Source organism: Neomonachus schauinslandi, chromosome 5 (assembly GCF_002201575.2).
Source record: "Neomonachus schauinslandi chromosome 5, ASM220157v2, whole genome shotgun sequence".
Taxonomy (NCBI): domain Eukaryota; kingdom Metazoa; phylum Chordata; class Mammalia; order Carnivora; family Phocidae; genus Neomonachus; species Neomonachus schauinslandi.
In genome coordinates this window covers 17647204-17661817 of record NC_058407.1, presented here as the reverse complement: position 1 = coordinate 17661817, position 14614 = coordinate 17647204, and the positions used below count along the sequence as shown (strand labels likewise).

The window sequence follows — 14614 nt, the reverse complement described above, 5'->3', positions numbered from 1 at the left end:
ATCTTTGGGGGGGTCTCCTCTCCCTCCTGGTCTGTGTGTGGGTCCAATGTACGCTTCCCCACTTCCCCAAGCATCTGGGTCCATTTTATTTTAAAGGCTTTACTGCCAACCTGTAGTGAGAAACAGGCAGATAGAATGGGAAGTGACTAGGTTTTAGGGGGATCTTAAACCACCAGGGTGGGATTAACTTCAACCCCATGAAAAACCAGAAGAACAAAGGGATGTGGGCATGAAGGATGGAGATGGTGTTAATGTCTCCTGACCGGAATAATCTACTGTGGAGTTCGGTTCACAGGAGAGCCAATCCTTCAAAGATGCTTTTATTGGAAACTTCCCTAAGAGACCCTTTCCATTGAAGATTTTAGCCAGTTTCACTTTTGGGTGATCTGACTTGTCGGCAAGGGCCCTTGGTTGTTTGTGCAGCTCTTAATGATTTCCAAGAAAGTCCATTCCGGCAGATGTGGGAAGGATTCAGTTCAAAGAGCTGGGGTACTTGAGTTAGCCATTGATTTTAATAGTCTTTCGCAGCTGATAACATTGTTGGGGGGTTTTCTTTTAGGAAACTTTTAATATAATGGTTTGCAGGTGGCTGGAGGGAGGAGTTCTTTTTGTTTTATATCCTTTCCCAGCAATAGGAAGAGAGAGAGAGGTGATTCACTTTTGAATTTCTTCTCATCATTTCTTGATCCTTTTAACTCCTTTTCAACATGGCCACCACTCTCCCGCTCTATAAACTTCAGTGGCTCACTATTGCCAGCCTGTCTTCTTTTCCTCCCAGAGCTAGTTTAATGTAGGTCTCCCTGTCTGGTCCATGGTTCTTGTTTTTAATTCACCTGGATCTGAAAGAATAGAGCAAGCACTCAGCAAGGATGTATTGATTGGTCTTTTCTTCAGGGGAAGGAAGGAATGTTAGGTTTTTCATTCATTTCTTACAGGCTGTTAGAGAAGCAGGCAGTTAGTTTTGATTTACTCTTCTGTGCCTGGGCTTTCTGTAGAGGCCAAGGTGGGTGGGGATGGGGATGAGGGGTTGGAGTTTTTGGGGTGAGGCCTGTGACCCACCATTGGATCCCCAACAGTTGAGGTGGAAATGCTGTACCCTCCTTCTGGTCTGAGTGAGGGTGGGAAGGGATGAATTGGGGGACCCCATGGCCAGATGCCTGGGCTGTACTCTGCCCCGCCCTCCCCCACCCACCCCCAAGCCTGGAGCAGCAGTTGGTTGTTGGGTTATTAACTTTATGCAGTCCTGGGACCAACTGTACATTTTTTAACCTTGGCTTCTGCAAGAAAACACCGAGGAGGAAGACATGGAGAAAACGTGCCCTGACAAATGGCTCCAGATCCATGGTGGTGGTTCATGAGAGCTTCATGAGTATGGAGAAGGCATTATTATGTAAATCAAATAGACACTTAGCTCTGGACTGCAGGTAGCTCGATGCTGGAGAGTTCAGCCGCCCCCCCCCAAAAAAGACAGGAAAGGGAATCATCAAAAACAGGGGTGGGTTCTCCGGGGCCTCTGCCTCCTGCCACTGCTGGAGTCCTCTCATTCTGATCCCCTTTCTCTCCTGCTGTCTTCCCTTGGCCCCCCGTGGCCATGACGCTGCCCCCAGTGGGTCTAGGGCATCCTCTGAGCCCCTGTCCCTGTGCGACCAGCCCAGGGCCCAGCGGGGAAGTGCTCTATAAACTATGTTTTGATGGCACTAAATAAGATTCATACAGCTTTGCAGTATTTGATTGTGGATTTTTAATCTGGCACCCCAGGTGACCTGTAAGCTCCTTTTATTTTTCCCTGCAGCTGTCTTCTGAGATACATTTGCTGGGCCTTGTTAATGGTTTGTTTTTTTCCGCTTTGATTTATTAGATTAGAAGCTCAGTTCCTGGCCTCCCCCCTCCTTGGGAGAAGTTCTTGCTTTGTCTCCATAAAACGTTGCTGTTGGGCCTTTTCCTGGTTTATTACTTTGCATTAATACCTGGCAGCTTATCTGAGTTCGCCTTTTATTTCCTTAACGTACAATAGTGCCTCCCCTTTGGAGGATGCAGCTTGCAAAGGGTTTATTGGCCTCTCATTTTTTACATTGGGAGGTATCAGTCCCAGCCTAGGGATAAGCAGCACGGGGAATTTTAAATGGTTTGCTCTAAGCCACGTGGCTAATCAGGGGTAAAATGAACCAAGGATACTAAAAATGAATGAGCAAGGAAGAAGGCACATGAACTTGCGACATCTTCTGCTCTTTGGCTTGTGACCAATATGAGACCAATTTGTTTTTAGCTAGGTGTTTCTCTCTGAAGTGGGTAGAAAAGATTATGTGAGCTAAGAAAGGAGCCGTCCATCAACAGGAAAGCGGGGGATATGCTTTCCCCCCAAAACCCATTTAGTAGAGGGATTACCAGTTCCTTACCTGGGGGGTTTCCGTTGGGTAGCAGAGCAGGCAGCTTTGGCCCTGGGTTGGTGTGGGATTCCTCTACAGCGTTTTGGCTTTCAGTGCATCGGATCCTCTGAAAGAAATAAGAATGGTTGCATCAGGCTGGCCGATTAGTCTGCTGACTTTAGGGAATACGTTGAGAGGAGGTTCCTCAGGCTCCCATCTCTGTAGGGTCCTGGGTGGGAAGGTAGGTTTGCTCCCTAGGTCCCAGGACCTGCTGTTAAGGGCACTTCATTTCCCTCAGAGTCCTTGAGGATCGGAGGGGCTGAGTTCCTCAGCCTCAGGGGGACAGGCATAAAAGCTGAACAGCTTTCCAGAGCATTCTGGAATGAGAGGTAAAACATGGGTCTGGGGACGGAGTACAGAGTTGTTCAGATAGGACCACCCTCCTGGTGTTCACAGCTGGGCCATGAGCCCAGTTCTGTTGTTTGCAGATTTTGTGTCCTTAACCTGGGAGCCATCGGGGAATCAGCCACATGGCCTGCTGCTGCTGATTTTAGGGTAGGGCATGGCTCTGAGCAAACAGCGTAACTTTCCTTCTTCTCTGCCAGCATGCGGGCAGGCAGAGGCTCCTAGCTCCAGCTCAGCACACCCCTGCTCCCTGCTTCTCTTCTCTTAGCCCCTCTGCGTGCCTCGTTTTTAGAACAGACCGGGTTGACCAGATACTTCAGTTAACGAAGACATCCACTTGCTGGAATAAGTACCTGTTGGTTGCTGTGGGGCAAAAAATACCAGCCCCAAAACACAACAGCTCAGGTCTTCCCTTTAGACTGCTGGTAATTTAATAGGGTGGAGATAATTTGTGCGTGATAATTTATTTCCATCGCCCCTGCAACCAGCCTTAACTTTTCACCCCCACCCCCTGCGTGTGTGAAACAACTAACAAGTAAGCTAGCTGGGAGACAGCTCTGGGTGCTAAATTGGGTAGCGACAGACGTTTGGCACTTCAGTGATCAAGTGCAAAAAGTATCTGATCAGAGCTTCTCACGCTGCAGTCAGCAAGTCTGGGGCAGTGGCTAGGAGTCTGCCTTTCTAACAAGCTCCCAGGTGATGCTGCCAGTCCGAGGTGTACCCTTGGGGTAGTGAGGTGTTAACAGATTAGGTGCTAGCCATAGATTTAGATAAGATAATACAAGGTCCAAGCTACAATGGAGAAGGAGCTGTTGGCATACGGGACTAATATGCCTTTCCAAACATTCTCAGGGTGGTGAGTGGCCCTGGATAGCCTGCGTGCAAACCCCACCATTGCCACTTTCTAGGTGTGTAACTTTGGTGTCATAGTCTGCTCCGGCTGCTATAACAGAATCCAGAAGGAGGGGCTTATGAACCACAGAAGTTTGTTTCTCACAGTCTGGGGGCCGGACGTCTGAGATCATGGTGCCAGTATGGTTGGGTGAGGGCCTTCTTTCTGGTTCATAGCCGATGCCTTCTAGCCGTGTCTGTACCTGATAGAAGGGGCTAGACATCTCCCTGGAACCTCTTTTGTAAGGGCACTCATCCCATTCTGGAGGGCTCCCCCCACATGACTGAAGCACCTCCCAAAGGCCCCACCAACTAATACCATCATCTTTGGGAGTTAGGATTTCAACATATGAATTTGGGCGGGGGGAGGGGGACCCCAAAATCCAGACCATAAAACTGGGGCAAGTCATTAACCCTGCCAGAGCCTTGTTGCCCACCTGCAAACTGGGGTAGGTAATTACTACCCACCTTCAGAAGTGTGTATGTTTGGGAATAAAAGAGCAAGCCCCTGTAACTGGTTAGAACAGCTCCAGGCCCATACAGAGCAGCCAAGAGCTAAGTCTTTCCATTCTCTCACCTGGGCGCGCCTCGACTTGACGGGGCCTGACCAGTGAGACTGCGGGCCCTGGGTCTCTAGCAGGCACAGCAGGACTGGGGACCTGGTTCATGGCAGGGCTGCCTTGACCCTTCCTGGGAATCCCGGCCACCAGCGGTGACCGCTCTTGGCACCCGGCACCCATTAGGACTTGTTCCCTTTCTCTGTGGCCAGAGATTGCTTCAGGAACTGACCAGAAAAGCCAAGGACGGGCTGTAACTGAATGGATGAGGATTTAAAGGGTGGGGGAGGGGAGAAAATTCTTGTGGGGAGAGGAAAAAGAAGTCATTGGGTGGATTCTTGAATGAAAAATGGTGAAGTGCTGTGGGCTCAGACAGTCCCTCAGTTGTTTTGCTGTGGGCCAAGGCCTTGAGCATCGTAACTTGGCATTGAACTCTGGGGATTGCAGCTCGGTTCCCGGGGCCAGGCGGTGTGGCAGAGGGGGCTTCTGCGCACACCTTTGGGGTGTTGGCTGAATTGGAGAGTTGGTGCCTAAAAGTCCCTTCAGACACAGCAGACAAAAGAAGGCAACAAGATGGGGCCCCTGGCTGTCTTAAGAAAGAGGCCAGGGGTGCCTGGGTGGCTCAGTCGTTAAGCATCTGCCTTCGGCTCAGGTCATGATCCCAGGGTTCTGGGATGGAGCCCCGCATCGGGCTCCCTGCTCAGCGGGAAGTCTGCTTCTCCCTCTCCCACTCCCCCTGCTTGTGTTCCCTCTCTCACTGTGTCTCTCTCTGTCAAATAAATAAAATCTTTTTTTTTTTTAAGATTTTATTTATTTATTTGAGAGAGAGAATGAGAGAGAGAGAGCATGAGAGGGGGGAGGGTCAGAGGGAGAAGCAGACTCCCTGCCGAGCAGGGAGCCCGATGCGGGACTCGATCCCGGGACTCCAGGATCATGACCTGAGCTGAAGGCAGTCGCTTAACCAACTGAGCCACCCAGGCGCCCCAAATAAATAAAATCTTAAAAAAAAAAAAAAAAGAAAGAGCCCAGATCCTTCCCACCATGGATTCTGGGGGTCCTGGAATGAACTGCTTTTGGGCTCTGAGCCTCAGTTTCTCCTCATCTGTAACAGATGTGGCCAGCCTCCCTGAAGCGACGAAGGAAGTGCCTCACACGTTCAATGCACCTGGTAAATGTCAGCTTTTCTTTCTGGCTCTGCAGAGATCCTTCCACTGAGTTTGCCCCAATCAGGAAGATGGCTCCGGGCTCTCTGGCTGTCTTACCGGGGCGGCGGGGGCGCGGTGGGGATGTACCTCCTACACCCAGGGCAGCATCCTTGTAATCATCGTCTTGCTGTGAGGATAGTTGATGACTGCGAAGGACTTGCCCCTCCGGGCCACGTTGGTACCTCATGCAGCTTTGCAGCTGCAGAAAAGTCTTGTGTCTGTGCCTCATTCCCCATGACCGCACTTGGCTGGAGCAGCCCTGCCCACCCCCCACCCCCAACTCGATCCAGCTGTGTTAATGTAATTAGCAGAGTTAGGCAGCAATGGCACGTGTGCTTAAAAAAATCAGACACCACGGTGCTGCCTTTGGTACCGCTGAGTGCCATCCCTGCGGAGGCCACCTCAGCGTGCCCAAAGCACCTGCCTGGGGGGGGTGTGTGTGTGTGTGGTGTGTGTGTGTGCGCGGTTCATGCAGGTTGGATCACAGCTTGTGGCAGCCTGATGACTCTCGGGGTGATCTGGTTTCTTCGAGTCGGCTGTCGGTCACATGGCTGGGTGGGGAGGAGGCCTGAGTCACTCGAATTTAGGACCCTTTGGAATGTTCTAGTCTAATAACTTCCTAAAAGCCAACTCATGGATGAGGTACATTAGGATCTCTTGAGTAGCTTTTTTATTTATTTATTTTTATTATTTTTTATTTTTTAATTTATTTTTTTAAACCAATTTTTTTTAAAGATTTTATTTATTTATTTGAGAGAGAGAGAATGAGAGAGAGCACATGAGAGGGGGGAGGGTCAGAGGGAGAAGCAGACTCCCTGCCGAGCAGGGAGCCCGATGCGGGACTCGATCCCGGGACTCCAGGATCATGACCTGAGCCGAAGGCAGTCGCTTAACCAACTGAGCCACCCAGGCGCCCCTTGAGGAGCTTTTTTAAAAAGCAGATTCCAGGGCCCCATTTGGAGGTTCTTACTTAGTAGATCTGGAATGGTTGGGTCGGGCACAATTCCCAGGTGATTCTCGTGTGCCGTGAGGTTGGGCAAAGCCCCGCGCTAGTCCAGCCTTCTTGGTGCTGGGGCTGGACACAGAGGAGCAAATCTGTGATTGTCACCTTCTGTTTCACGGGGCAGTCAGTGACCGATCTAGAGCCAAACACCGTCCTTGGAACTCAGAGTTTCTTTTTTTTGGCGTGCAGACGCCAATGAGACAGGCCTCTAATTTTTGCATACAAACCGCTGGTCTGTGCCAGCAATTTAGCCCCGCAGAAGTGTGCTCTAGTCTAACCAGGGCTCTCAGCTGGGGACTGTCCTGTTCTCTCTGGGGACACTGGGCACTGCTGGAGGTATTTCTGGTCCTCATGACTTGGGGAGGAAGGAGAGTTACTACTGGCGTCTAGTGGGTGGAAGCCAGGGATGCAGCTAAACGTCCTGCCCTGCACAGGACAGCCCTCAGAGCAAAGAAGCATCCAGCCCCGAACACCAGTAGTGCTGAGGCTGAGAAACCCTGGTCTGGGTGAATGCTTTGCAGATTTAACGGGCCACCCGCTCCTGACTTCATAGGCCTGAGATTCTGCATTTCTAACAAGCTCCTCGTGATGTGGATGCTTCTGGGGACCACGCTGCATAGCAGGGGTTTTTAGAGGAGTGGATTTTTAGAGGAATGGATTTCACAGTGACTGGGGTGTGGGCTGGAGTCACAGCTCTCCTACTGAGCTGGCTGTGTGACCTTGGGCAAATTACTTAACCTCTGTAAACTGCAATTTCTTTATCTGTAAAATGGGGATAATATTTGTTGGAGTCAGATAACATCTTGAAAGAGCTTGGCACTTCTCAGCTTTCGTGAGCCCTCGATAAGCGTAGCTGTTATTGTCGTTACTATTATTATCTGCTTAGCCACTCAGCTTTGTCCACCGGTGCATTATTTACCTACTTTGTGCCTAATGCTTTGCTAAAATAGGACCAGTTGGGAGGAGATATGAAGGGTTATCTCTGTGATGGTGAATTTTACAGATAACTAATGTCATTTTTACTCCCCATTCGCCCCACCCTTGGCCACTGGGTGGGAATTGAGGTTGGATAAGAGATGTGACGTCGGCTCTGTCCTTCCCATCCCCAAAACACCGCGCGGGCACTACACTCACTCACCACAAGTGACTATGGAGAGAATTTCCTAAAAGTCAGGTGTTCTCATTCTGATCATGGCTTTAGGGATCACAGAGATGCATAGACATCCAGTGTCGTGGGCACTTGGAACTCTGAATGTCATCTTGCATTAGGTGTGTTTCAGAGCAGGCTCAGAAGGTGGAGTGGATCTTTGTTCAAAGCCCCCCAGTGCTTCGCATTAGCCACGTGGCCTGGGAGTTAGTTAATAATGCAAAGCCTCTGTTTTCCCATCTCTAAAATGGCAGAAAAGTCGTACCTGCTTGTGGAGCTGCAGAGAGGCGGATGTACGTGCCTTGCTAACTGCGGGCCAGTGTTGCCCCCGTCCCGCCGCTTAGGGTTGTCCCTGGGAAGGCTGTGTTCAAGTGTCCATGCGTTCCAGCCCCGCGGGAGGCTTACCCTGGGCAGAGCTTGTAGGCTTCCCTCAGGTAGGCTAATTCATTCGGGCTGCCTTGCGGACGAGCGCCCCAGGTTAGAGTGGTCGCCTTCCGTCCCGTGGCGATCAGCGAGGTTGGGAAACGCGCAGGCGACCTGGCTGGGCCGAGGGGTAGAGGACACAGTAACTCCGAGAGTCGGCCTGACGGACCTCTTATTTTGGCAGAGGCTCATGCTCTTCTTGACAAGTCATCGTCGTCGTTCGTTACTTAGAGGTGTTGGGGGGCGGAGGGGGGGGACAGGAGAGGGAACATACACAGCCGGCTGTCACAACAGCTGCCCTGCACATGGGGGTAACCTGGAAGCCGGGCGGAAGCCGGGCGGAAGCCGGGCGGAAGCCGGGCGGAAGCCGGGCGGAAGCCGGGCGGAAGCCGGGCGGAAGCCGGGCGGAAGCCGGAAGTGGAGGTGAGGGAGCTGAGCGCCGAGGCCGGTGTCATAGGCACTACTCCTGCAGATTTCCTGGTGAGTGTGAAAAGACGCTGCTGCTGCCAAGCCGGAAAGCCTGGCAGGGGTGAGCATGGGGCGGGGAGTGGTGGAGAGGAAACCCCTGCGTGCTCCAGGTGCTGGCCCTGAGGAGGCCTCTTTGGAGGTGCCGGTGTAGTGCCGGGAAGGGCAGGCCGAGCTCAGGTGTGCAGGCTCCCTCCGCTTGGTGCACAGCTCCTGGGAGAGCAGACGGCCTTCATCGCTGTCAGTGCGAACTCAATGGCTAGAGGAGGGTGGGTGCCGCCAGTTAGCAGGGTACCGAGGATCCCTTCTCCCAGCCCGGAGGGCCCCGCTGGGGAGCCTGGGCAGAGCGCTTTGCCTCCTACTGATTAAGAGTCAACTCTGGGGCGCCTGGGTGGCTCAGTCGGTTAAGCATCTGCCTTCCGCTCAAGTCAAGGTCCCAGGGTCCGGGGATCGAGCCCCGCATCCGGCTCCTTGCTCAGCGGGAGCCTGCTTCTCCTGCTCCCTCTACTGTTTCCCCTGCTTGCGCTCTCTGGTACTCTCTCTGTCAAATAAATAAATAAAAGCTTGAAAAAAAAAAAGAATCAACTCTTACTGCTTTATTGAGAGAAGTTCAGGTGGATGAGATGGGTAAGAGCGAAGGCCATAGAGCCCCTGCCTGCTTTCCAATTGCAGCTTTGCCAGGTACCAGCTGTGTAACCTTGATGAATTCACTTTATCTCTCTGTGCCTCAGTTTCTCCGTCTGTAAAAGGGGAACGAGGACGATAGTGCTCTATCAGTTATTGCCACAATAGGGCTGCCTAGCAAGCAAGCAACCACTAAGCCTCAGCAGCACACGATGATTGTTTATTGTTCACATATCTGGGTGCTCTTGCCTCGCTTTGCTCATACGTCTGAGGCTCACTGATCCAGAATGGCCTTGGCCGGCATGACCGAGGTGGTTCGACTGTGTTCTACAGGCCACTCATCCACGGGCAGGGTAGCCCAGGCAAGTTCTCATGGGTTCAGCAAAGGTGCCGTGGCCAGGAAGCCACGCAGCAAGCCACGCTTTTAAATCCACTGCAGGATGTTTGCTGACGACCCATTGACCAGAGCAATCACATGGCTGAGCTCGGAACGTGGGGCAGAATGCCCTGCCCAGGAGGACATGCCAAGTTCCAAGGCCAAAGGAGCACATCAGTGAGGACTGAAGAAATGGGGCCATTTTTGTGATTTACTGCAATTACTAGCCTCACAGTTTCATATACAAGCAAACCCTCACCCACCCAATTATTGTTCTTAGGATGTAGGATGACATGATTGGTTTTTTGTGGATATGCTGATCTTGTGAGAAGAGACGGTGGTGGGTAAATAAGTCTCTTGTGATTACTTGTGTGGTGGGACAGTTCTCCTAATGGCTGAGCCGTCATTACAGCCGGCACTGCCCCCCTCACCACCATTCCTCACCGCTGGGACCACCGTGACCGCTCCCAGCCCTCCCGTCACCGCCACAGCTGCCTCTCCCACCACCGTCAGCACAGCCAGAATTAGAATCATCCTTCAGACTTGGCCAGATCATATTCTTCATGATGACTTCCCTAACCAGCTTCCCCCAAGGAAGGAGCAGCACTCCACCGTTTCGTAGCTCGCCCGGGATTCTGTGACGTCGTGCTGTGGTTGACGTACGCTATTTGCTGATGGGTCTCCTCTTCGCCCCTCTCAAAGGGGGCAGGAAACATGTCTCTGTGCCCGAGTGTCTAGAGAAGAACCTAGCTTAGAGTGGGTACTCAGTACCTGTTGGGGACTATGGACAGGGGAGTTTTACCCCACTCTTGTGATACCCTCGTTCTAAGACCAAAGACTGTGGGAGAAGCCCCCCAGACTGCTAGGGGTTCAGGGGTGCATAATGAGAGTCACCTTCACAAGTGGCACAGGACACTGGATTCCATGGATCCAGACCCGGAGGGACTCTGACTTAGATACTTACGATGGACTCTTCATGATTGCCTGTGTTAACACCAGCTTCTGTAACCTACCTCCCCAAATCCTGAGAATGAACCCAAGCTTATTTCTCACTTATGCAACAGTCCAGCACAGGTGTTCTCGTTGGGCACCTGTCATCCATTTGGTGTTTCAGGGCCCCAGGCTTCTTCCATCTTGTTGATCTGCCCTTTAAAACGTAGCACTCCCAAGGTCACGCTGAAGGTCATCTGCTCTTTTAGGCAGCTGAATTGGGCCTGGAATTGGGTCCTACCACTTCTACTTTCATTCTACTGGCCAGAGCTTGGTCTCAGTGGGGCAGAGAAATGTATTTAGCTATACATTCATTTTCTGTTTAGCAAGACCCCTCACAACAGTGTTTATGCAAGAGATAGGTAGCATTCTTCTCCTTTTTTTTTTTTTGGTAATACCTCTATCTGATTTTTCATTTTAAAGCCGGTCTTAACCAAGTCTTACTTACATTTCATGCAACCTTGGGTCCTAGTCTGCAGCTCTGTAATAAAATGGGGATCTTTGAATCAGGAAGGTGGGGTTGGAGACTGTGCGTTGCCGTTTACGGTTTATGCACGGTGAAGATAAGAGTGTTGTTCTATGTTCTTCCTAGAACCAGTTAATTATTATTATTATTTTTTTAAGTAATCTCTATTCCCAAAGTGGGGCTGGAACTCACAAGCCTGAGGTCAAGAGTTGCGTGGTTTACCAACTGAGCCAGCTAGGTGCACCAGAACCCAGTTAATTTTTAGGCTAAAAGTTTATATGGTTGTTGGCTGGCAGCTGCAGAGTACACAGCACCCATCTTGCTGGTTTAGAACCTTTGAGTTGAGGGATGGCCAAATAGGCTTTCAGGAGCAGAATAGAATCTGCAGGGAGTTGGCAACTATTGAATTTAGTGACTACAGCAAAACTTTGCTCCTTTCTTCTCATTGTGGAAACACTGTTTATACAGCATGTCGCCCATAATCAATACAAGAGAGACATTAATGAAGAGAATCTCTTGTTTGGCAGACAATGCTTTCCCTTTGTTGGGACTGAGCTGCTCAGCTAATTTCCTGGGAGTGTATTTATGAGAAGTCGGTTTGTGATTCTTGCAAGTTGATATGTGAGGTTCTTGACTTTTTTTTAAGAGAGGAGTCAACAACCCAGTGTGTTATTGTCAAGTATTTTGGTAGCTTGTAATTTGAGGAATGTACCCATGAGAGTGCCTCGTTTCATAGCTTTGGGGAATTTGTACATACTTTGTAATGGGTGAGGTTGACAGGGGGCTTTCAACCTCTTGTGTTAGATGTGAAACTACCATAAATCCAAGCATCCGGGGAGATGGATATTTTAGACTTGTGGAATTTCACCGAGAGAAAGAAGTTGGACAAAATGCTGGAGCAGTTTGGGGCAACCCTGGGGTGAATCAGCCTTCACCCTATGGAGTTTACAGCCTAAATTCCCTCCCCTCTTCGAAAGCAATTTTTGTTGGTCTTGTTACTAATAGAATGTCTTCTCCCCTGTGCCGGTGTTCCCTTCACGTCCCTTCTGGAGCGCAGGGGCTCACTTCCTTCCATCACTTAGGAGATTCTGTTTCACATCCTGTTTGTGGGGCTGCCCTACAAAACTTACTTGGAACTTGGAAATCAGGATGCCCATTTCTGCCTTCTTGCTGTCTCTCAAAGAAGGGTTGAGCTGTATGTTGTCATAGTGTCTTCCTGATGTTCTCCCAGGTCTTCTCCTGTTTCATTTAGTTTGAAGCTACAGAATGTAGTAGTAAGTGCAGTGGACGGTCGGAGGACAGCTGGACCTCGTATGGCCAATTTCTTGGCTTTTGGATGGTTAGTTGAATGTGATGTCACCTTGTCTTGATCATGAAATGGTTTTGAAAAATAACATTTTGGGAACTGAGATGTTCTGGCTGATAAGTTTTCTAGTCAGTAGAAGGGAATGACCTTGGCCAGAATCTGTAACCTTGAATTATTTAGCCTTGTTGAGCCTCATTTTCTTCTCTAAGAGACTAGGTGTGCTAATGCTTCCTTATTAGGGTTTTGGGGAGGATGTGTCTGAGGTTTCTTGACTCTAATGAACATACAGAGGACTCAGTATGTGGTAACTACTATTAATTATTATTATATATAAAATCACTATTGGTGAGAGACTTTAAAATAAATAAAATGATATGGACTATCAGAAGCAGTGATTTTCTAGAAGGATTTTATTTTGTAATCATTTGCAGCATCCTTTGTGGAAGCAAATCCAGAGTAGCTGGTACCTGTGGTACCCTGTAGGGCTCCTATAATTTACAGAATCAGTTTCATAAATATTTATTATCAAGTGCCTATGATGACGGTTCAGACACTGTGCGTGGAGCTATTTGGTTAAAAAGGTTGGGCAGAGTGAACATGATAATACAGAGTGCTTCCTCCACCGTCTTACAGTTAGAGTGACCTTGTGCCCTGGTTTGCCCTTGACAGTCCTGGTTTATTGCCGTGGTCCTGGCATAATTATTAACATTGCCCCTTTCATTTCAGAAGTGTCCCGGTTTAGGAAATCAATTTTATGGTCACCAATATAGTCAATTATTGAGGCAGAAGGAGTTTCTTGAGAAAAGGACTATTTAAGCTCTCTGAACAGGATGGAGCACAATGAAAACTGTTCCTCAGCAAGTTGAATCCTGGCTAGATGGTTAGCTGTAGGACCAGAGAGGAGGAGGCAGAGGGGAAGGCATTTTGGAGACAGACCAAGGCAAACACCACCAGTGTCAGTGACAGAAACCCAGCTGGAGATACCATCTTGAATTCCAGAGTGTGAAGAACCAGCCTGAGGTTCCAGGCTTTCTTGTTTAGGATTCATCCATTAGCCCATCCCAGATGTTTTCATTGAGATCCTATTAGGCTTAAATCTTTGCCTTAGAATTCCCTAGCAAAAGGATTTGGGGAGTAAGGAGCAAGAGAGGGGTCTACTGCTTCAGATGCTGAACTAGGTCATTACTCTGGTTTCTATGGTCATTTTCTTTCTGAATCTAGGTGTACAGGTCCTGAGGGGTGAAGCTCAGGGCTTTTGCAATTCCACTAGTGCTTCATAATAACCTGATTCCTTGGGGGCGGGGGAGAGCAGGGTAATTAGCCCTTCCCCAACATAGTGCTTGAAATTGGGGGGGCTTTGCTTGCTTTTTTGTCTTGTGCATACTGAGAAAACATTGGTTGCAATAGATTTGGGGAGCATTTTATTTTATTTTATTTTTTAAAGATTTTTATTTATTTATATGATACAGAGAGAGTGAGAGGGAGGAGGGTCAGAGGGAGAAGCAGACTCCCCGCCGAGCAGGGAGCCCGATGCGGGACTCGATCCCGGGACTCCAGGATCATGACCTGAGCCGAAGGCAGACGCTTAATGACTAAGCCACCCAGGCGCCCCTATCAGTGTTCTTAAATAAAGTATCACTGGAACTCAGCCAGGCTTACTCGTTTATGCATCTTCTGGGGCTGCCTTTTGTGCTACAGTGGCAGAGTTGAGTCGTTGCTCCAGAGACGGAACAGCCTACAAAGCCAAAAATATTTATCTGGCTCTTTCCAAGAAAAGGTGTGCCAACCCGATCTAGACTAATGGTTACTGAAGCAAGATGAACCAGGTTCCACACAGCTCTTTTTCCCTGATGATGCTAAAGCTTTGGGAAAGCTAAAGCTCTTAAATTCCTGGGGAAGGAATCTCAGCTAGCTTATTCACTCTTTTTTTTTTTTTTTTTGAAGATTTTATTTATTTATTTGACAGAGAGAGGCACACAGCGAGAGAGGGAACACAAGCAGGGGGAGTGGGAGAGGGAGAAGCAGGCTTCCCGCGGAGCAGGGAGCCTGATGCGGGGCTCAATCCCAGGACCCTGGGATCATGACCGAAGGTAGACGCTTAACAACTGAGCCACCCAGACACCCCTAGTTCATTCACACTTGACTCATTCATTCACTCTGTCAGTCAGTCATTATTGCTTCACCACATGTCTACTGAGTTCCTGCTATGTGCCAGACAGTTTTTTGGGTGTTGAGGAAAAAGCAGTAAGCAACACAGAAACAGATCCCTGCCCTCAGGGAGCTTACAATCTAATGGGAGGAACTAGATAATATCCAAATAAACAGATATGTTTTATTACTAAGAAGGGGGTGGTTGGTGTGAAGGAGGTGAGGTGTGAGCCCCGAACATA

At 49.6% G+C, this 14614-nt stretch overlaps 1 protein-coding gene across 3 annotated transcripts in view; it reads left to right on the top strand.

Annotated features, from left to right (window-relative positions):
* Window positions 1-14614, top strand: part of CHST11 (carbohydrate sulfotransferase 11) — a 259142-nt gene that overhangs the window by 31301 nt on the left and 213227 nt on the right. The gene's annotated exons all lie outside the window — the stretch shown is intronic.